The sequence below is a fragment of the Lepidochelys kempii genome, chromosome 18, assembly GCF_965140265.1.
Source record: "Lepidochelys kempii isolate rLepKem1 chromosome 18, rLepKem1.hap2, whole genome shotgun sequence".
NCBI lineage: Eukaryota > Metazoa > Chordata > Testudines > Cheloniidae > Lepidochelys > Lepidochelys kempii.
The window spans coordinates 14,680,402-14,701,579 of record NC_133273.1 but is presented as its reverse complement, the minus strand read 5'-3'; the positions used below and the strand labels follow the sequence as shown (position 1 = coordinate 14,701,579).

The 21,178-nt window shown below is 48.6% G+C and overlaps 1 protein-coding gene across 5 annotated transcripts in view; it reads left to right on the top strand.

Moving 5' to 3' along the window:
- The window catches only part of SPSB1 (splA/ryanodine receptor domain and SOCS box containing 1), a 68,176-nt gene that overhangs the window by 31,106 nt on the left and 15,892 nt on the right, over window positions 1-21,178 (top strand). The window contains exon 1 of one of the 5 annotated variants that reach the window (XM_073316762.1): window positions 10,921-11,011. The exons of 3 other annotated variants lie outside the window; for them this stretch is intronic. The gene's annotated coding sequence lies outside the window, so the exon portion shown is untranslated. Of the gene's footprint in view, window positions 1-10,920; window positions 11,012-20,920; window positions 21,149-21,178 lie in introns of those variants that run through there. One more of the 5 variants, XM_073316761.1, reaches the window with a different exon arrangement.

Here is a 21,178-nt window from a genome sequence, read left to right as displayed (position 1 = left end):
ACTGCAGCCAGCTTTCTGTCATAGACACCTTTTATCTTGTGTTCATCTCTTCCAAGCAGATGCTGCTTTCATTTTGTTTTGGTTGCAAAGCTAAATTTAACAGGACTTTCACGTGGGGGGAGAAGGGAGTATTTCAAAGCTCCCCATCCAGACAGCTTTGGTAATAAAACATCCTTTTTACAGCAAGGTGAGCCATGTGGTGTTCAGCCCCCTCCCTAAAAACTTGACCCTGCAAAGCAGCTGGGACCACACTTGGGCCAACGTTTCAGCTCTCGTAGTCTGAACACTGACTGCTCTGCAGCATGCTGCCTCTTTGCTGAGGGGCAGGTACAGCTTGAGCCAGGAGGCTGGAAAATGAGGGGTTAAAAGGGAAGTGTTGGTGTGAGGGACATCACATGTTGTACCGACTGTTCCTGCAACTTGTTCACCTCCCAGTTGATTCTGGGCTTCAGTGCAAAAATGATGCTACCAGTATCATGCCATTGATGTGGTTCAGCCTGGAGCTCTTCCCTAGCACAACAGTGGTAGGAAGCTGGGCAGATGAACCTCAATTTTGAGAAGACCTTTTAACTGTGGCAGTAAAGTGACCTGTAGCTACAAGCCTGGTAAGAGTGCATCTTCTCTGGTGGACCTGTTGGGTTTCCCTGCATGGGCTGAACAGGTGGCGAGGCATAAGGTAACACCCTGCTTCTAGTCCCAGCTCAGTAGCTCGCTTCCTCTGCAGCTGTGGGCAAGTCACTTGTCTAACTTGTCCCTACTTGTATAATAGGGCTGGCGCTGTCCACAGAGGGTGGATGTTTTCAGCTTCATGCTTTATAGTGCCATGTGCGTGGGTAGGCTCCTTACCAGGAGGCACTCTAATGCTTGAGCACGTTTTTCCTTTCATTGGTGAGAACCCTCTGAGTCACAGGACGGAGCTGGGGATGCTGTCCAGCATGCCTACTACTGGGAAACTTGGCTAGGTTCCTTCTTCTGCTTCCCTGACCCTATGCCATGGCTCAAAAGCTAGTGTTTAATGTGGCATTGAGTGGCTCGGCTCTTTTTCCCTCCCGCTCCCCAACCCAGCATTTCTTGACTTATCATTGAGCCTTACGAATGTACAAGTATTGGTTATGAATTAAGGACACAGACCAGAAGTGAGGACTGTTCTCCTTCAGCTTGGAGTCCTGGCTCATGAACCAAAACCAGTATCCTACTTTTCAAAGCTGACTTGTAAAAGGCTTTTGCTTTTTAAAATGGAGTTTGTGCCCTCTTTTTTTCACAGCGGCCTAAGGGGGGGTTGTTCCCCCAGTTCCTACAAGTGAGACTCTAAATCTCCTAGTTGGTCTAGAAAATGTCACTACGTATTGCATGATGGTCTTAGAGTTTTTTAAAAACACCCCCCCCCCCCATGTTTTTGTAAGATTAGTAACATGAGGAATATCAAGTATGGTCTCCCCAGGCTTTGAAAGATCTCCTGGGGGTGGGGGTGTGAGCTCTCACACTTTAATTGCCTGTTCAAGGGTGTTGACTCCTTAATAAGCACTTGGCAAAAGGGGGGTTGTGTTAAGTATTGGCGTGAACAGAAGCTGTTTTAAAAATCACTCCCTCGGTTACTCAACTCTGTTGCGTCTCGTGGGGTTTGTTGTAACTGCACATTCGTCAGTGTCCATAGTCTTCAGGGCAGGAAGAAGCTGAATGGTTAGTGTAAGCAAACATCTAACATCCTTTTGGGCCTTTGTGAATCAGAGAAGCAAGACACAAGGCACCCACGTGCACGCGCACCCCCCCCACACACACACACTGCCATCACTTTCTGTCAATAACTTCTTAAAGAGGGATAAGTGATCCTGACAAACACCCTGGAGGGAATTCTTAAAAGCTAGGGGTTGGTGTATCTGATCTTGGCATATGGTGAAACTCCACTCAGGAATACCCATATACATACCCTTCTCCTTAGACCTCTGCTCTCGGCTCTTTGCACCTGGCCTATTAGTGCAATTTTGCCCAAGCAAGTAGCTCATGTATCAGGTAGAAGTGAAATTCACTGGTTTGTTGTGATTCAGTGGACTGTTAAGGTTGTCTACATTGCAGTTAACCCACAGCTGGCCCATGCTGGCTGGCTTGGGCGTGGGCTGTTTAATTGCAGTGTAGATGTTTGGACTCAGGGATTCTGTGAGGTGGGAGGGTCCCAGGGCTCGGGCTGCAGCCTGACCCCAAACATGTACACTACAGTTAAACAGCCCCTTAGCCCAAGCCCTTCAAGCCCACATCAGCTGGCATGGGTTAGCTGGGGCTTTTAATTGAAGCATAGACATGCCCTAACTGGACTGGCTCAAAACTAAATCATACACACACTGGAAGGTGGCTTTGTGCTGTCATGCATTCAAATACATCTATGGAGCGTGGCAACATGTATTTTTAAGGGGAAGCTGCTGTGTTTAGCTTGTGGAGCAGTTGATAGTTGTCCTGTGACTTTATTTGTAGGTGGTTTGCTTTGACCACTAGGGGTATGACTTCACTGTTGTCCCCTTCCTCCTCACCCCCACCCCCCAAAAAACCCAAGTAAAGAACATTCAGGTTAAAATAGCAGCAAAGATGAGGCTGCTTGAGTTCAACACCAGACTCCCTATAGACTTGAACTGTAGCTGCTAACAAGTAAAAAGCAAAGGTCCCTTGTCTTCAGTGCTGCCTGCCCCGGGGTTCAGAACATCTCTTTTATGCAGTGAAGACATACCCTCTCTGCAGGATAGCTAAAAGCTTTGGAAGCAGGAGATTTGGGGCGTTGGAGGGAGGAGGAGTGGCAGCTATACAGTGCATCATCAGCAGTATGCCAACAGATGTTGACCTCTTGCATGCCTAGGCTGCATTCTGGGATATTGGCTGCTTGTTTCCCAGAAGGAAGTTTTCGTGTGTTCTTCCTCCCACATGCCCCAAAACAATGGGCAGACTAATCGTTTGGGGGTGGTGATGTTGCAACATGACATTTCAACTATCCAGACCATTTGTCCGAGGGACTTTCCTCGGTTTTTGTCTGCCTTTGGGGTACTTCAGACGTTGGCTGCAAATAAATAAAACGCCTTGTTGATTCATAACGATTGTCTTCAGTACTAGTCTTGCTAATTCCCGTTGGTAGTGCTGATTTGCCTTACCGTCAGACAGTGGGGTCCTTTCTCTTCTCTCTCACAACAGGCTAGTCCTGGAAGGATTCTGAGTCTCCTAGACATTTGCACAGTGCCTCCCTTCATCTCTTTCCCACACCTGAGTCCTCATGCCCTGGAATCAGGAGGTTGTTTCTGCTTGGCTGAATGCTGGGGGCTTTAACTGATCCCTGCTAAAGACTATGTGGCTCAGGGGAGGGTGTCGGGGAGAGGACAGTATAGAGCCTTTCACTGACCTTTGCTAACAACAGTTTTTTTCCACTTCAGGGAAGACTCCAGCAGAGAGAATAAGAAAAGATGTAGAAGCATCTTTGTGTGGAAGTGGCTTGAGAACTTAATGGGTTAGTGGACTAGCAGCTCTCTAAACAAAATGGGGTTCCGGTGTTTGTTTGGGTCACAGAGGGGAGCAAGGTCTAATTTCACTCCTCCGAGGACACTTGGCCCTATTACAAACTCTCAGTACAGCTTGGCATCTCTTCCTGTCTAGGGCTGTAGTGGCAGCTGCATTGGTTGTGAGAAGCTTAGCCATTAAGTTCTTGATGTGGTCCTCTTTTTTAAAACTCAGTGCGGCTGCATTGACATATGGTATAAAAGGAGGTGGGATCACAGATGGACAGACTAATACGATTGGACAGAAGGTTCTTCTGACTCTTCCAGTAACCTTCTCCCTGAATAGCCTGTTAGTCCAGAGACGCACTCTGCAGGCTTGTGTATCACACAACTCAGTCTTGTCTTTCTGAGTAAGTCAGTATTGCTAATAAGTGAGAAGCATTTCTTTGTAAGGAGAGGAAGCAGTTCTAGGCTTGATATGCATGCTGTGTTCCTGGGGGCTAGTGTCTAGTGTCGGGCTCCTAGTCTAGCTGTCTCTTTTCGACTCTATCCAAATGGAGATCTTTAACCAGGCCCATCCTGGAGATCTCAGAGGGTACTTCTGTACAGCAGTTAAATGCCTGCAACTGGCCTGGGTCGATTGGTTCTATATCCCATAAGGTGTCAGCAGATATTTCCTGCCTCATTGGGGACAGGATGGGGAGAAGAGATATAGGAACCTCAAGGTGCTTGGGTACCACACTACATATCCTGTTTGGATACGCTAGTAGTAGCTTATTGGGATAACAGCAAGGAGACTCCAGAAAAGGCTCAGGCTCTCAATCTCTGTGACCTGTGCTGGCACAGGGAGAAAGAAACCCGGTATGGAAGGGCTATCCCATTGCTGCAGGGAGGGGATTTTGGCTGTACTTGGAATGGAATTGCTGCTTACCGCATTCTTTCCCTCCTCCTCCTCCTGCTTCCCCCCCCCCTCCCCCCAGCAGTTTCACTGGCAGAGTTGGTGTCTTTCCACCGGAAGTCTACCAGCTGTCCCCAACAGAGTGGAGAGACGAGCATGTTAAGTTGGATGCACAGGGTAAGAGCAGAGCACAAGTAACCTCAATCTTTAAACTGCTGGTAGAGCAGTGTAGAGAAACCTTCAGTGCATGCAGATGACATGGGATGCTGTTATGTATGGGGGTCAGGTGCTGCCTGTCTGGTCTTCTGGGTGGACTGCAAGTTGAATTTAAGAAGGGGATTGTTTTGTGTATCACCTTATCCACTTCCTGTCAAACATGTTCTCAATCTTGTGCTGTTACGTCTCAATCTCCTTCAGAAGGCAACGAAGAAGTATCCGCTATGCAGAGCTCCCGAAAGGTGTTCAATGTATCCTAGAGATGCTCCATCCTAAAATGACATTCTTGTTTTCTCGGTTCATGCAGCTGCTTGTCACAGAGCTAATAAAGCATTCTAATTTTTTTAAATTCTGCGGATAATTGGGAAATCATTAACTGTTCATTTAGAGCACTTCTTTTATAGTTCCTGAAACCTGCTGCTATTTGTGTACAGGATCTCTTTTATTTCAATCTATAACCCCCTTTCCTGACCATTTAATAAACACATGGGCTTGCCATGGCTGGGTTCAGCCAAGTGATGGTTCTACTTTCAGACCTGCACTCTAATAACAAAAGGTGTAGATTAAAACAGATTTGGTTATTCAGGTGCAAATCTGCATGAGCACTCATTTGCAATATATGTAGCTCAATTGACTTTGCCTAAGGCTTGTAACAAGCCAATTTTAGCTATATCCTCTTTAGCCAGTTTTCAGAACAAGAGTGCAGAACCACCTATGAACACTAGTTTAAGCAAAGGTGGTGTTAAAATCAGTGCATCTTTTGTGTTCAGATCTGATCAAACTCAGAGCAGCCCCTGTATTGAGTGTAAACCTACAGTGGCAGTTGGCCAGCAAGGCTGGAGAGACTTGGCCCAGATCTCACTCCACAAAGCTGAGTGTCCATTTACTGAACGCAAGTAGCAAGGTGTAAACACCGGAGACTGGTGAAGCCAGAAAAGCTCAGTGTTGGCCTCGTAAAGGAATTTAAGATTGGAAAGGAAGGAAAAGAGAAACTGTAACTAAGTCACATCTGAAGTGTGGCTTTTGGGAGTGTAGGATGCGAAGGAGAGAGCAAATCAACTGTAGTGAGTGTGCTGTGTCGCCAGCCTCGAGAGGCTAGTGGAAGGGAGTTGATGAGTCTTCCAACTACAGGCATTTCTGTATCTATCTGTATCTCTTGCTCTTGTGAGGAGGAGTCTCATTTCTCCTAAGAAGAGACGTTGCTCAGGGTTGGGGTGGGAGGAACTTTGATACACGTTCTTCCTCTCATTTAATAATGCCTACTGTTATACAATGCTTTGATCCATAGATCACAAAGGAGGTCACATCACTATATCCATTTTGTAGATGGGGGGGGGAAATACAGGGAGGAAATTGCCCTCCCCCACAGCAACGCAGCGGCAGAGCTGGGACTCGCAGACTCGCACCCAATCTCCTGATCCCACTTTAGCGCTTTATCGGCTAGGCAACCTCGCATCTCTCTACAGCCAGCTGAAGGTGCTGCTTGTGCCTTCTAGTCCTGCGGAGTTATGTCCTCTACTCGCCTCAGAAAATGCATCATTGATTCAAGATTGCACAAACATATGCAGTCCCAGTATGCCTCTGTTCTGACCTGGAGAGACCCCCTTCTAGAGGCGTGGGTGGGAACTCAGTCTTTGTGGCCCAGGCGCTCTTTGGGCCTGTTGGCACAGACTGCCAATAAATGGAAATGCCCCCTTTATGCTCCTCAAAATTTCCCCTGACCTCTTTCTGCAGGAGAGCAGGTGGGAATGTTCGTTGGGGGTGGGTGGGGTGTGGAGGGGCATGTGCTGTAACAGATCAAGTGGAATTAGCTGGCCAATGTTTTCAGACCACGCTGCCTTCCTGAGCAGCTTTGCCAATGCTAAGTTGACGCTTAAGCGTTGCCGCTGCGCTGCTGTAGCACGTCTGTGTAGAGATGCTCACTAGAGCGACGGGAGGGGTTCTCCCGTCAGCAAAGGGAATCCATCTGCCCAAGAGGCAGTAGCTAGGTTGATGGAAGAAGCCTTTCAGGAATAAGGTTGGCTTAACTACATTGCTCAGGGGTATGGATTTTTTCCACACACGGAGAGACATAGGTGGCCAGACCTGGCCCAAGCATCCTTGCCGTAACTTCCCCTTGGACAGAGACTTTACTGGTGTAGAAGCATTTACTGTAGCTCTGTGTCAGACTCAACAAAGCCTTAGAAGGGAACAGGCTGAGTAATATAGTGCTTCATTGTGGGGGATTTTTGCTCTTTGGTTAATAGTGCTTGTGACCTGGCTAACACAGCTTAAATGAAAAGAGGAAGGAGGAGGTTGCAGTTTGGCAGCCTTAGTCTTGTTAAAACAACTCAAACTGTAAGGGATTTTCCATCCAGAAGAGACGGTCTGCCTGTGCATATGGAGCTGCTGTTGGAACAGACTTACTGCTCCTCTAACTTGAATCCTGCTTGGTTGCTCCCAGCACCGAACCATTTCTCTGTCTCTTCTTGAGTTGGCGAAGGGCTGCAACGGTGACCCCTTCGGCTGTGCACTAACAAGCAAAAGTGCATGTTCACTGCTCCAGACGTGCTGCTGCTTGCAGAAGCTGGTGGAAGGCTCCTTGCTCTGCAGCCAAAGCAGAACACCCAAGGAGGTGGAAAGTGGGAACGCTCTGCCGGGAATGTCAGTCAAGTGCTTCCCTGAATGAAATACTAGCTGGGGTGGGAGGACAAAGCAGCCTAATGGAGAGTAAGGTGGGATTGTCTTGAGTGCCCGGGGGGAAAGCAAGGTGATGGAGAATGAGCGTGACTCTTTTTTTCAGCATTTTTAGGGGGACACTGCACCAGTTAAAATTCAAAATTGAAAATAAAAGGGTAGGTGAGCAAACTGTCTCTACTCTTCTGTTTTCAAAGATTGAACTTGGATACATCTGTCACCCCAAAAGTTTTGAAGGGCTTGTTGCCTTTGCCTGGTCACACACACATTCTGCAGTCTGTTCAGTCACTTCATTCTCCTGCAGGTCCCAGCCTTGGAGGCAGAGGTTTGGTTTTGGATGCAGACCCATAGTCATGTCTCGGACATCCCTTAAAGGTCCAACTGAGGGCATGTCTACACCACAAACTTTTGCCGATGCAAGTCGCATCAGCATAAAGCTGTCAGTTTAGTAGACTGCTCGTGCATGTGCATGCTTGGAGCCTTGCATTGGTATGCACTTGCTCATCAGGGTGCTTGTTTCGATGCATAGTGCAGTGCGCCATGGGTAGGTATCCCAATATGCAACTTGCCATCATCCAGCCCATCGACTTGGGAAGTTTTGGCAATACCTGGTGGGTCAGAAATGCGTCATGAAGGGATGACTGGGACTGAGGGGGTCAAGTTCCCATGATGCAGCTTTCTCCACCCAGATTGCCACCTGTGATTTTCATGCCTGTTTTGACAAATCCACGAACCTTATATGGGACTGGTTCATTATCTCTGACAGAAGCTTGCAGCCTGAACAGCTCTGCCCTATTGTCAAGAGCATTACAAACAGAGGAGACACAATCCTCTGGTATTTTGCAAAGATGCAAGAAGAGCCACGTGGAAAATGACTGACTGTTTCCTGGAGGTCAGATTGTTGTGGGATGGAATGAGAATCCATTCAAGATTGTCAGTGGCATTCACGGAGCAGCTGCAAGAGGCGTGCTGTTTCTGGGCCCAAGAAATGAGCACTGCTTGTTGGGATCGCATCATAATGCGGGTTTGGGATGCCGAGCAGTGGCTGCAGAGCTTTCAGATGCGCAATGTCATGTTCCTGGATCTGTGTGCCGAGCCTGCCCCAGCTCTCACAACGCAAGGACACTAGAATGAGAGCTGCACTGACTGGAGAAGCGAGTGGTGGTCATGCTGTGGAAACTTGCAATGCCAGATTGCTACCAGTCAAAGGGAAATAATTTTGGAGTTGGAAAATCCACTGAGAGGGAGCCATTGTCTTGCAAGCATGCAGGGCCGTTACTCATCTCCTGCTACGCAGGACTGTGACTCTCAGCAATGTGCAGGATATAATGGATGGATGTGCAGCAGTGGGGTTCCCAAACTGCTGTGGAGCGATAGATTGCAAGCACATCCCTATTTTGCACCTTGCCATAGAGTACATGAACAGGGAGGGTTATTTTTCTATGGTTATGCAAGTGCTGGTGGATCACTGAGGATGCATCACTACATTAACACTAGCTGTTGAGGGAAAGTGCATGACACTCGCATCTTTAAGAGTCCAGGACTGCTCAAAAGCTACAAGCATGGACTTTTTTTCCCAACCAGTAGATGACTATTGGCAATGCTGAAAAGCCAGCAGGATCCTGGCAGACCCAGCCTACCCTTTACTCCATGGCTCAGGAAAGCATACATTGGCCACCTCAACAGCACCAAGGAAACAGCCGTCTACTTGCTCAGCAGGTGCAGAATGACAATGCCCTTTTGGGAGTTTGAAGGGGCACAAGATTGGATCTCAATGAGAAAAATATCCCAGTGGTTCTAGCTGCCTGCTGTGTCCTGCATAACATCTGTGAAACAAAGGGGATGGGGGGCAAAGGTGGAGCGGCTATCAGCTGAGTTTGAATAGCCAGGTACAAGGGTTGTTGAGCTCAGCATGGACCTATACAGCTCAGGGGGGCTTTGGAAAAGCACGAGAGCAGCGAGCCATAGTAATGCATTGTGGTGCTGCTGCTGTACCTGGCCTTCGGTTTGGGGGCTTTTAGGAATTTTGTGCTGGTTGGTGCCCATGTAGGATTACACTGTCACTGATCCTGTGAGTGGAAATCCATCAACCTCATAAAAAAAAAAAAAAAACCTTGCACAGATACAGACATCCTCTTCCTCTCCAAGTGCAAACAGATGGACTTCAAAGAGAAACTGCAGAGCAATATGCAAATTTAACACCATTAATTTGGGCTTGAATAGGGACTGGGAGCGGCTGGCTTGCTACAAAAGCAATTTTCCCTCTCTTGGAATTGACACTTCCCCCATCAATTATTGGGAGTGGACCACATCCACCCTGACTGAATTGGCCCTGTCAACACTGGTTCTTCACTTGCAGGCATTATTATACATGAAGAGAAGGGAGTTACCTTACATCTGTAATTTTCACTCCATGCATCTGAGGTGGGTTTCTTACACACAAGTTGATGCCCAGATAAATCTGTTGGCCTTTAAGGTTCCAACAGGACTCCTTGTTTTTGTGGATAGGGACTAACAGGGCTACCCCCAATACTCGATCCTATGAGTTGTGTCAAAGTGTACGATCACAAGTCCCACCAGCTGTTCTGCAGCATAGGCTGGGAACTAATAAAGATGAATTTATTTTCAAAATACTAATAGTTTTACTGAGTAACAAAACCACTTAAATTCTGTGCAAGTTAAAAGCAAATGCATTAAAATCTTAACAAGTTCATGGAACAGAGCTTAAAGAAGGATGGAACATTCACTTTTATTTTAGCTACACATACATCTACTGGGGCGCTCACAGGCAAAAGTGAAAGTAAGCCGGTACAGTACCCAGTACACAGCTGACTATACCGGCAGGGGGCAGCTTCCCTAGGCTGGCAATTTAAAGGGCCTAGGGCTCCTGGCAGCGGCTAGAGCCCCAGACCTTTTAAACCCTACCAGAGCCCTGCTCCTGGAGCTCCAGGGTAGCAGCAGTGGCTGGAGCCCCAGACCCTTTAAATCACAATCTGAGCCCTGGGACTCCTGGCCGCTACTGCTACCATGGGGCTCTGGCAGGGATTTGAAGGGCCCAGGGTTCCCAACAGCTGCTATTGCAGCTGGAGTCCCGGGCCCTGGGGATCTGAAAGACCCTGCTCCTTCTGGTTGAGGCCCCGCCTCCCTGCTCAGGACTCCGGCCTTGCGTACCAGTACGTTCTTTTAAGTTACTTTCACCCCTGCTCACAGGTGAGGGTATGTGAAGCTGTGGTTGTCCTTAATGTCCCCCAATATGCAGTGATAAGGGCAGGGGAAGGGTAGGAAGGTGCTGTACTGGAGTTCTCCACGGACTGCAAAGGGAGGTGAGCCTGGGACTGAACCTGTAGCTCCCCAAGAGTCTCTGCAGCATTTGTGTTTGCTGCCAAAGAAGCCCCATTTATGTCCTGGTGCCTTTCTCCTGTCCACTCTTTCCTTCTCCATACAGTCTGCAATATTCATCCTCCAGGCTCTCTGTTCCTGGTCTGATGCAGCCCTGGCTTGCAGGACCTCACTGAATATGTCATCTTCCTCTTCCTTCTCCTCCTCCTCCTCATCTGGCTCAGGCATTCTGCAGATTTGGAAAAAACCCCTCAAGGCCACATCAGCAGCTACAGATAAAAGCACAACAGAAAGTGAAAGCTAAGATGCAGAGCTCCCTTCCCTTGCTCCCCTACAGTTTTAAACTAGGCGTTTTTATGGACTCTTCTGCGTCAGACTGCTTGTGCATGGTCCGCGCTCTGCTCCAGCCACGGTGAGTGTGGCTAGTCAGGGGTGAGGGACACTGGGAGGGAATTGCTCAGTTGCAGGAAACCATAATTACAGAGCAAAGGCACAGAATGCTGGCATCGTTCCCCCACCTTCGGTTGTGTTTTTAGTTGATCTCTCACTCCTGAGGGTAACACAAGCAGAGCTGCTGCTGGCATCCCAAAGCTGGCCGTACCTGTGTGCTGCTAACCCGTTAACTTCAGCAGGCACCGTTGCAGTAAGCCCCAGCTGGCGTGGGAACGTGTTCCACTGCAAAGGAAGAAATGAGGCTGCCAGCCCTAGAAACCTTGGGGAAAGGATTGCAGAGTATCTCCGTGGACGTTTCACTGAGAGAGATCTCAAGGATTCCAGGGATGTCCCTGTACAGTACATGAACTGCTCTGCTATTTCCCTCCCCCCCGACCCCACGCCTGCCTGTATGAAAAGCAGGTAATTCTACTTTTGTTGTCCCAATACCTCTTCCTAGTAGGAGGACATTCGTGAGAAGTAGCTAGGTGTCTTGCTAACTTGAAGGTGCCATCACTGTAATGGGAAATACATTTACACACATTCACCCCAAGTTCCTTCCCTTGCATCGGTCTCACCCGTGCTCAACTGACTGGGCTGCGGTGGAGTCTCAAACAGGTCTTGGCCTGCAGCATAACTGGACCCTCCAGTCGCCTGTCCCCCGTCCTCGCTATTCACACCAGGGGCCTGTGACTCTGGCTTCCCAGAGGTGCCCAGTGTGGGGGGGGTGTGGGGGGGTGGGGGGGGGATGTTTGATTGGGGTCTCCGCTTGCAGCTTGGCACTAGATAAGCTGTAGGTCTCCCTGGCCTTCTGGTCTGTCTGTTTGCCTGCCGCAGTGCCTTTGCTTTCTCAAGACACTGCTGCTGGTCCCTTCGCCTGCATCCCCTGTGCAATCTGCTCGTAGAAGTCCACGTTTCTAGAGCTGGTCCACAGCAGTGCTTGGACAGCCTCTTCTACACACAGGCCCAGCGGATCCAATATCTCCTGTCTTTCCCAAGCTAGAGCACATCTGGCGCTGGTCGCCATCAGGGTCAGCTGAGCAGATACACACAAGAATGGAGAGCAGTTAGGTGAGCTCACCAAACTGGACAATCAGGAAAAGGCATTTCAAAAATTCGTGGGGCTGTAAAGGGGATGGGGCACTTCCGATTTCAGTGACACCTGGGCAGTGGAGTTGACAATTGTGAGCAGAGTGGCTAGTGTCTGGCCTTGTGCAACAGCGGCTGGAGGACTGTTAGGTTTGACATAGGTACAGTGTCTACAGTTGTATTCCATTGACCATGGCTCAAACCTAGTGGGGTGGAGGGGGGTGTTACTATGCATTTGCCCTTCTCCAGGTCCTAGCTAGTGGTGGCTTTTCTGTCATGCTGGATGGAGCCTCCAGGCTAGTAGTTTAGGGTGACCTGGTATTCTAGATGTGTTCAGCTACGCTTCTGTGGATAGGGAGTCATGACTTTTCTAGGATCCTCTGCAAGATTGACACAACTTGGCAGCATCAGCTGTGTGAAACGTTTTAACCTGGAAACTAAATTTTGTCCCCTTGCTTTGCGTGCAAGGGACTTCTGCCAAAAGCAACCGGAATCTTAAAGGGAAAGGCTGATCCCCAGCTAACTGGATGCTCCCAAAGGATGTAAAGGTAGTTGGGTCATAGGGAATTTCTCTCCACTCCCCAAGCCTCACCCATACACATAGGAGGCTTGGCAGCTTCTGGCTCAGCACAAAAACGTTCTTTTCCAAGTGTCTGTATGGCCCTGTTGCCTCAGTATATATGAGCAAACATGCTCCTTTCCAGCCTTTGATTTTCCCCCTTAGCATTCCAGTGGCTGACTAGTACGGATTGTCGTGGGGATCGGAGGCCTGTCCTGTGCTAGGCTGCCTTGTTCAATTCTTAACAAACTTGCTGTGTTCTCGAAACAAGTGGTAACAAAGGCCAAACAAGGCATTAACAGTGAAAGGGCTCTCGGCTTTGTTCTGCAGGCCTGTCTTTCAGATCTGTGCTGACTCCTGGAACTGGAGACCGTCATCTAGTGGCTACAGCAGGCAATAGAGGAGGGACCTGGGTTCTAGCCTTGGTCATGTGAATGACTCACCAGAACAGCATGGGAACCATGTAGCTGGGGTCCTAGTGTGGAATGCACCTTTGCTTGGCCTTTTGTAAGGGAAGGAGGAAATTAATTTCCTCCAGTGCTGAGGCACAAGGGGAGACCCACCTCTGCTCTCTAGCTGTTCAGTCATCCTACAAGATCCTGGTAACTGGAAAAGTCTTGAGTGTCTTGGTTACAAGTTCAGATCCAGCCGAGGTTTGTAGTGTCTAGCAGTAGCCATCCAGCTGCTGTTCAGAGGTCTGTCTGAAAACAAGTGAGTGACTTCTGCCTAGTTCTAGTCACGAAGGGTACGTCCACATGCAATAAGACCCACAGGATGGCTGCGGCTGGCTAGGGTCAGCAGACGTGTCCTGCAGGGCTAAAAATATCGCAATGTCAATGTTTGGGCTCCAGCTGTGGCCCAGGCTCTGAAACTCTGCTGGGTGGGGGGGGTGGGTCTCAGAGCTCAAACTCCAGCCCAGGCCCGAACATCTATACTGCAAATTTTAGCCCGGCAAGCCAAAGGGCTTGTCTATGCTGGCACTTTACAGCGCTGCAACTTTCTTGCTCAGGGGAGTGGGGGGAAAAAACCACCCCCCTGAGTGCAGCAAGTTTCAGCGCTGTAAAGTGCCGGCCTAGACAGCGCTCCCGTGTGGGGAGCTGTGCTCCGAGCACTGTTAGCTATGCCCCTCGTAGAGGTGGGTTTTTTAAAGTGGTGGGAGAGCGCTCTCCCAGCGCTCTGCCCCAGCTACCCAAGCCATGCAGCCAGCGTCTGTGTTAACGGGCTTCAAGAGGAAAGGAGAGTGCTGTTATGAAAACCTGGGTCCCAATGGCTTGTTTTGTTGGCCCATCATGCTGTCTTAGCAGGAAAGAGCTTCTGATATGGGAACAGAAACTCTGGATAGTGATAGAAACAAGTTTCTTTCCTTCTCTTCCCCACTGTCTCAAACTGGCGTGATTGTCCAGTAATGACACGGAACTACAGAAGGTCATTGAGGCAGATAAACACACGTTGCCAGTGTAGACTAGCCCTTAGTCAGTAGAGCTGGGCTCTGAGGCTCGGTGTCATGAGTGTTTTGTTTCAGTGTAGACATACCCTAGGCGTCCACACTGGTTGGCAGGCGTGGCAGATAGCCAAGGACTGAACAGAATGGAGACTCGACTCCACTGTTACTAGCTAGTGCTGCCACGGCAGGGCAAGCTTGCACACAGGTGTGTGGGAGCCTTAAGTTTCACCACTGCCTCTGTTGTGATTGTCCCTGCTATCAACCCAGCCCCTTCCTTCTACCTAAGAACAATCTCTTCTCCCCCCCCCCCCCCCCCCATGAAACTGTTGCTCCTGTCTCAGTCTCCTGGGCTTTCAAGCAGTCGTCTGTCTGCCCCACTGTCACTTGAAGGATGGGGTTGATGTTGTTGTTCAACTTTAACATGGATTCCTTCCACCAGTGCAGCTGCCGTCACCATTAAACCACAGTGACTCAGTGTTAACAGGCTTCAAGAGGAAAGGAGAGTGCTGTTACGAAAACCTGGGTCCTGATGGCTTGTTTTGTTGGCCCATAGTACTGTCTCAGCAGAAAAGAGCTTCTGATATGGGAACAGAAACTCTGGATAGTGATAGAAACTTGGTTCTTTGTCTTCCCCACTGTGTCAAACTGGTGTGATTGTCCAACTAATGACACAGAACTAAAGAAGGTCATTTAGGCAGATAAACACACAGGCTGTATGGACTGCTGCATGGGCTATGAATAAGTAAAGCGGGACTAAATTAGACTCTGGAGCCCTGGCAGTGTAAGGGGAGCTTGGTTTGTCTAAGGATTAGGTGTGTTTCTTTAATGCAAATAGCTCCAAAGGTAAACATCTGCTATTTTAAATTTATGGTGGCTTAATAGCAGAGGGAAATACCTTTTTTAAAATGCAGCTTGTCCTGATATGACAGCTCCTGGGTTCAGAGAAACCTGATATGGGGAGTGGTTAATCAGCGAGACACTTCTTACTGAGGGGGGAATCTGCGTTGAGGGGGGTGTAGAAGGCACCAGCTGTTTGGAAGCTCCCAAGACCAGGCACAGAAAAGTTAAACACATTGGAACTGGGGCTAACCTGAGAGCCTCTGTCAGCTTGCTGCCCAATAACTGTGGCAAAAAGTTACTGGTGTTAATTTTAGGGGGAGCATCGCTGCCCTTCTCTATTTTACAGGGCTGCCTGATTCTTTATTCCACCCCCACTCTCCTGCTGTTTGTCTCCTGCCCATTTAACCTATGGGTCTTGCAATAGAGCAGCTCCGAAAGCTATCTCCGATGCTGCACTTTCCAGCTGGCTGTGTTCCTGGAGGGGAGTGACAAGAAACCAGTGACAAGCTGTCAGAGGTGAGGGTCAGTGGTAGGGAAGCTACCCACCTGCTGCGAAGTGCTCCTTTATTCACAGGCACAGGAATCTTTCCAAGTCAGAACAGCTGCTCTGAGCTAGACTAGCAATTTCAATAAATCCAGTAATGTGTCAACTCTACCTTGATGGCTTGAGTGCACCACCCCAGAAGTGGAAACTTGGCGTGGCCCCGAAAGATCAGTCTTTCACCCGCTTAGCTCACCAGCTGGGTGTGTCTCAGACCTGTCAGCTGTATTAAAAAAAAAAACATGATGCAATTTTGTATCAACCTAGTGGTCTCCGTGAGTTCTTAGTTTGGCCAGGCCTAGACTATGACTGTCTGCTGTGAAGTTGGGTAACTATGCATAGGATATTATTATTGTGGGGGTGTAGGAGCATGTTGGAGCTCCAGGCCTGGACCAGAATCCTATCGGGCAAGGTGCCATGCAAATACAAAACAGAGCCTCTGCCTCAGAGCTTCCAGTCTAAGGACATAGGAACCATGATGCAGCATCCATAGAGACAGAAGCCTGCCCGAGCGCCCTGCTTTTAAAAAAGCCTCTTTAAAGCCAGGCTTGTCCTGTGTGCCGAGCATGTGACAGAACCGGGAAGTGTGAAGGTTAGCTTGTAAAAGCAGGGAGAGGCTCCCAAGACAAAGGTGATAAAAGGCAAGGCTCTGTTAATAACCTGGATGACAGCATGGCTGGTGCCTCTCACTACAGTCTCCCAACTGCCCAAACCAGTCTTTCCAGCGCTGCTAAGCTGTGGCTTTGGGATCTTTGCTAACTATGACGCAAGCCAAGCCTGGCACAGCCCTTACTGAGCGGTGTGGGGGAGGCGTGCGTGAGCTTTTCAAGTCTTGGCAGTGCTAGAAAAGCTAACTTCCAGAATAGGGCAGGTATGTGGGGAAAGAGGGGGAGATTCCTAAGGAGAGGGGAAGTCCTCCTCTCCCTCACTGGCTCTGCACCCACTCCATACTGACTGGCAAGTGGTTCTTGAATCCTGACCCAGTATGGGCCCTGGAAATATTGTGTGGGTATAAGAAACCATAACTGAGAGGTTCTGAAATGCCTGGGCTCTTTAGAAGAAAGTACTGCACTCTGGGGCCCTGGTTTTACTCCATTGACTTCCGTCCCCCTGAGTTGTTGACTTTGGCATGAGGGGCTGCAGATCCAACCTGTGAGCCTCTCTCCACATGGCTCTGCCAATGAACCTCAGTCCTAGTGGACTCTGCACCCTCAGTGCTCCTACTGAGGAGACAAGCAGCTGCATCGGCTCTGTGGTGTTTAAATGTCCACAAAGGGCTTGGCTTAGAAAACCACCTGTCTACGAGGTGCAGAACCAGGAGCTCCTGACTTCTAGTCCTGCCTTTTGACAAACTATGGCAAACGATGCTAGCTCAGGTGCTCGGAAGGCTTGTTCTCCTGTCTGGGGCAGACGCCTGATCTAGCCAATCTACTTTCTGAAACAGTCAGTTGTGTCCCTTTTGCACCCAAGAACATGGATCAGTTGTCATGCCACCAAATGTTGTGATTGACACTGTGGCCCTGGCCAAGTCACTTAAATCTGTGACTGTTTCCTCATCGGTGAAATGCTTACACTGCAGCATGGGAGGGCTGATGACTAATATTTGCAAAGCGCTTTGTAGAGGAATAGCTCTGTGTAATTGCCTAATTACTGCAAGGACACCTTGTTCTCTCTCTGCACCTCCTAACTTCCCTCTCCGAGGTGTAACAGCTGGGATGCTCCAGACACCCGTCTTTTTGCCGCCTCCAACTGGCCTTGGAACAAGGGGGGAAATACTGGACAGGAAAATCCGTGCGTAACACAATGTACAGGTGCCATCTCAATGCTGCCGGATCCGCCAGACTACAACTTCTGTGCTCTTTCCTCCAAAAGAGTCTGTCTGGAGTACAGAGCTATGGCTCTTACTCTTAACTCACTGAATATGATCATCCTCCTTGTCAGTGATGTCCCCCAGTATAGCCTGTCTGCAACCCTTGCATAAAAACAAGGTATGTCTGCAATCCATCCGTAGACGTTGCCAGCTTCAGAACAGAGCTGCGGACAGATGGCTGGATTAACTCTCTCGCTGGCAGGCAGCATCAGGACATGTGACAGTCTGGCTTGTGGCACCGAGGGTGGTTTAGACACCACAAGGTATACCGGGAAACAGCTGATTAGACCAGCTCTCTGATTTGTAAGACTACCTGGCAATTCTTGTCTCGCGCTCTCATGCACTCTCTCACATCAAATGCTTTTGATCAGCAGGATGTTGGAGAGAAGCAAAGGGGAGAGTTGTGGGGAAGGTCAGGGTTGCAGCTGCAAATTGGGGACATGGGAAGGGGCTTTTGCTACATTTCTCCACAGTCTGGCAGAGACGTAACACAGTCAGTTTAATCAGTTTAATAAAAAGAAAAGGAGTACTTGTGGCACCTTAGAGACTAACCAATTTATTTGAGCATAAGCTCTCGTGAGCTACAGCTCACTTCATTGGAGTGAGCTGTAGCTCACGAAAGCTTATGCTCAAATAAATTGGTTAGTCTCTAAGGTGCCACAAGTACTCTGTATTCGCAAAAAGAAAAGGACTAACACGTCTGCTACTCTGAAACCTATCGGTTTAATGTGATCTTAAACATCCAGGGCTGTATCCTGGGGAGATGGTCTCTAATAGTTCACTTCTCCGCCGACTTGGATCCTGCCGCTACTTACAGTGCAAACCTACTCAGTGACCTAGCTATGGCAAACTCGCTGAAATATCCCCATGTCCTTATTTCCCCTCTTATCTCTCTATTAAAGGTGCCTTCTAGAATACAGAGTGGCTAAATTTGCTCCACAGAAGTCATTCTGCAGAGCTGCTTATCCCTGGGCCTTGGGGTTCGAGGGGTACGGGGTAGGAGTTCCATTGGGGTTTCTATTCCTAGGGATAGTTAGGAAAAAACTTCCTCATAAATAGGGCATTGTAAGGAGTAGAGCACCTTCCTCTGAAAAGCTTATTGTTGACCAGCATTGGAGATAGATGCTAGATGAGATGGAGCCCTGGTCTGGCAATGCCACAGTAAAAAAAAAAAATTGCAGTTTGAAACTTAGCTGTCCCTCTCGTGTAGCTTTTGTTGCTGTGGGGAGGGAATGGCTGGAATCTGCCTTCACTGAAGCAGGCTATTTTTAAGAGCCTTGAGAAAATGCTGTCTGTACATGCTGCTTGAATTGCAGCTGGCAGTGGTGAGGAATCTGAGTTTTCTTGAGAGCTGCTGACAATCTAGTGACCTTTTGGGCACATCCACTGAACTTTGATGCGGGACTCCCCTAAAATCTTAAGATATGACCTGGCCTTTCTGAGACCATTGGCAAATGCCAATACGAACATTGCATCTAGGAGTTTGACTTAACTGACACTTGCAGCTGGCCTGTGTAATCCAGGGGAGTATCTCTGGCAGGAGCAGGAAACCACCTTCTTTCAGACATGTCTTCCTGAGTACAAACCTTCAACAAAGCAAATGTCTTTGTCTCAGCTATTGGCTGCTGTGCAGAACTCCCCTGATGACCACAGCGTTTCAGAATCTGTTGACTAGAAGTTTAAAATTGGATTTTTTTTTCCTAGAAGCCATGTCCTAGGAATTATTTTGGGGAAGTTCTCTGGCCTGTGTTGTACAGGAGGTCAGACTAGATCACAGTGGTCTCTTCTGGCTTGGAACCTATGAATTATTCATCTCCTCCTTGGTTGTAGGAGTGCTTCAAGACTTTCCTGTTGCTAGCTGCAGAGCTTCATGGCTGTTGTCAAGGTTCCTTCCCCACTCTGAACTCTAGGGTACAGATGTGGGGACCTGCATGAAAACCCCCTAAGCTTATTTTTACCAGCTTAAGTTAAAACTTCCCCAAGGTACAAACTGTTGCCCTTGGACTTTATTGCTGCCACCACCAAACGTCTAACAGATTTATAACCGGGAAAGAGCCCACTTGGAAACATCTTTTCCGCCTAAAATCCTCCCAAACCCTACACCCCCTTTCCTGGGGAAGGTTTGATAAAAATCCTCACCAATTTGTATAGGTGAACACAGACCCAAACCCTTGGATCTTAAGAACAATGAAAAAGCAATCAGGTTCTTAAAAGAAGAATTTTAATAGAAGAAAAAGTAAAAGAATCACCTCTGTAAAATCAGGATGGTAAATGCCTTACAGGGTAATTAGATTCAAAACATAGAAAATCACTCTAGGCAAAACCTTAAGTTACAAAAAGACACACAAACAGGAATATCCGTTCCATTCAGCACAGCTTATTTTCTCAGCCATTTAAAGAAAACAGAATCTAACGCATATCTAGCTAGATTACTTTCTAAGTTCTATGACTCCATTCCTGCTCTGTCCCTGGCAAAAGCATTACACACAGAGAGAGCCTTTGTTTCTCCCCGCCTCCAGCTTTTGAAAGTGTCTTGTCTCCTCATTGGTCATTTTGGTCAGGTGCTAGCGAGGTTATCCTAGCTTCTTAACCCTTTTACAGGAGAAAGGGTTTTTCCTCTTGCCAGGAGGGATTTGAAAGGTGTTTACCCTTCCCTTTATATTTATGACAGCTGTGTTGGGTAGGGTGAGAGTGGAAACTTAACCTGGAGATTGGATTCCTACAGGTGGTTCCTCAGTTGTGATTTTATGGAGACATTGGGCGCGAGGGTGGGCTTAGCTAATTCAGGGCACTGGCTCGTTCAAGTTCACAGCACTGCTGTGATTGTGTTTGAGAACAGTTGGAGAATGAACTACAGCACATGAGATGCCTGCAGTGCATTTCACATCTTACCCAAAATGCACTGCTTTTGCAAAGCTTCTGCTGGGAGAACTGTTCCTAGGCCATCTCCTGAGCAGGGGTTTTCCGAAAATTCCATCTTGTAAAACAGCTGGCTTTTAAACTGCTCCAGTTCCTAGCAGTGCCATAAAATGGGTCTTTCTGAAAAGATACCCCTCCTCGTACCTGTAGTGGAGACTCCTCTTAGAGGAATGAGGGTAGGTACATCTCTCACTCAGCATCTAGAAGAACTGGGATGTAGCTGCAGAAGTCTGTAGGTCCATAGGGTCCATAACTTTGCAGAAGAATCTGGTGCTTGGCTTAGGAACGTGGGTTGCCAGCATTGCTTTTGGTGGAGTACTGCTCTGTTAGGCTTTAAAGAGGCTTGTTCTCCCCATCCCCTGCAGATCTGTAGAATACAGCTGCTTGTCAGGGCCTCTGTTCTGGAAGAGGATTTTCTTGCTCAGTCTGTCTGCTAGGACATGTGCCATCTCTCTATTGCTTTCTTCCTGCTCTCACGTGCTCAGGCAGTTTCACTTTCTGCAGAGGGACTGTAACAGCCTTTCCAGCAACTGAACCTTCCTCGTCAAGCTGCCTCTGCCGGTGGGTGGGGTTGGGGGAAGTTGCCCCCTCGGGCAACCTCTTTTTGTGGTCTGTGAGTCAAGACTGAAGAGGGGCGGCAACCAGTGCCAAAAACTGGTGCTGGGCAGTGATGATTGTGCCTACCCATATCTGCTGGGCTGACTTGCAACACTTCAAAACTAGCGTAAACCGTGTTACTAATGCAGCAGTCCCTGTGTGCTACTTAGCAGCTGCCAAGCCAAGTTCTGGGGCTGGCTAGCACTTGCTGCACACCGACTGGCTTCCAGGGCAGCAGGCAAAGGCTCTTTCTGGCAGGTAGGTGAGCTTGCTGTTTCAAAGAGTTGA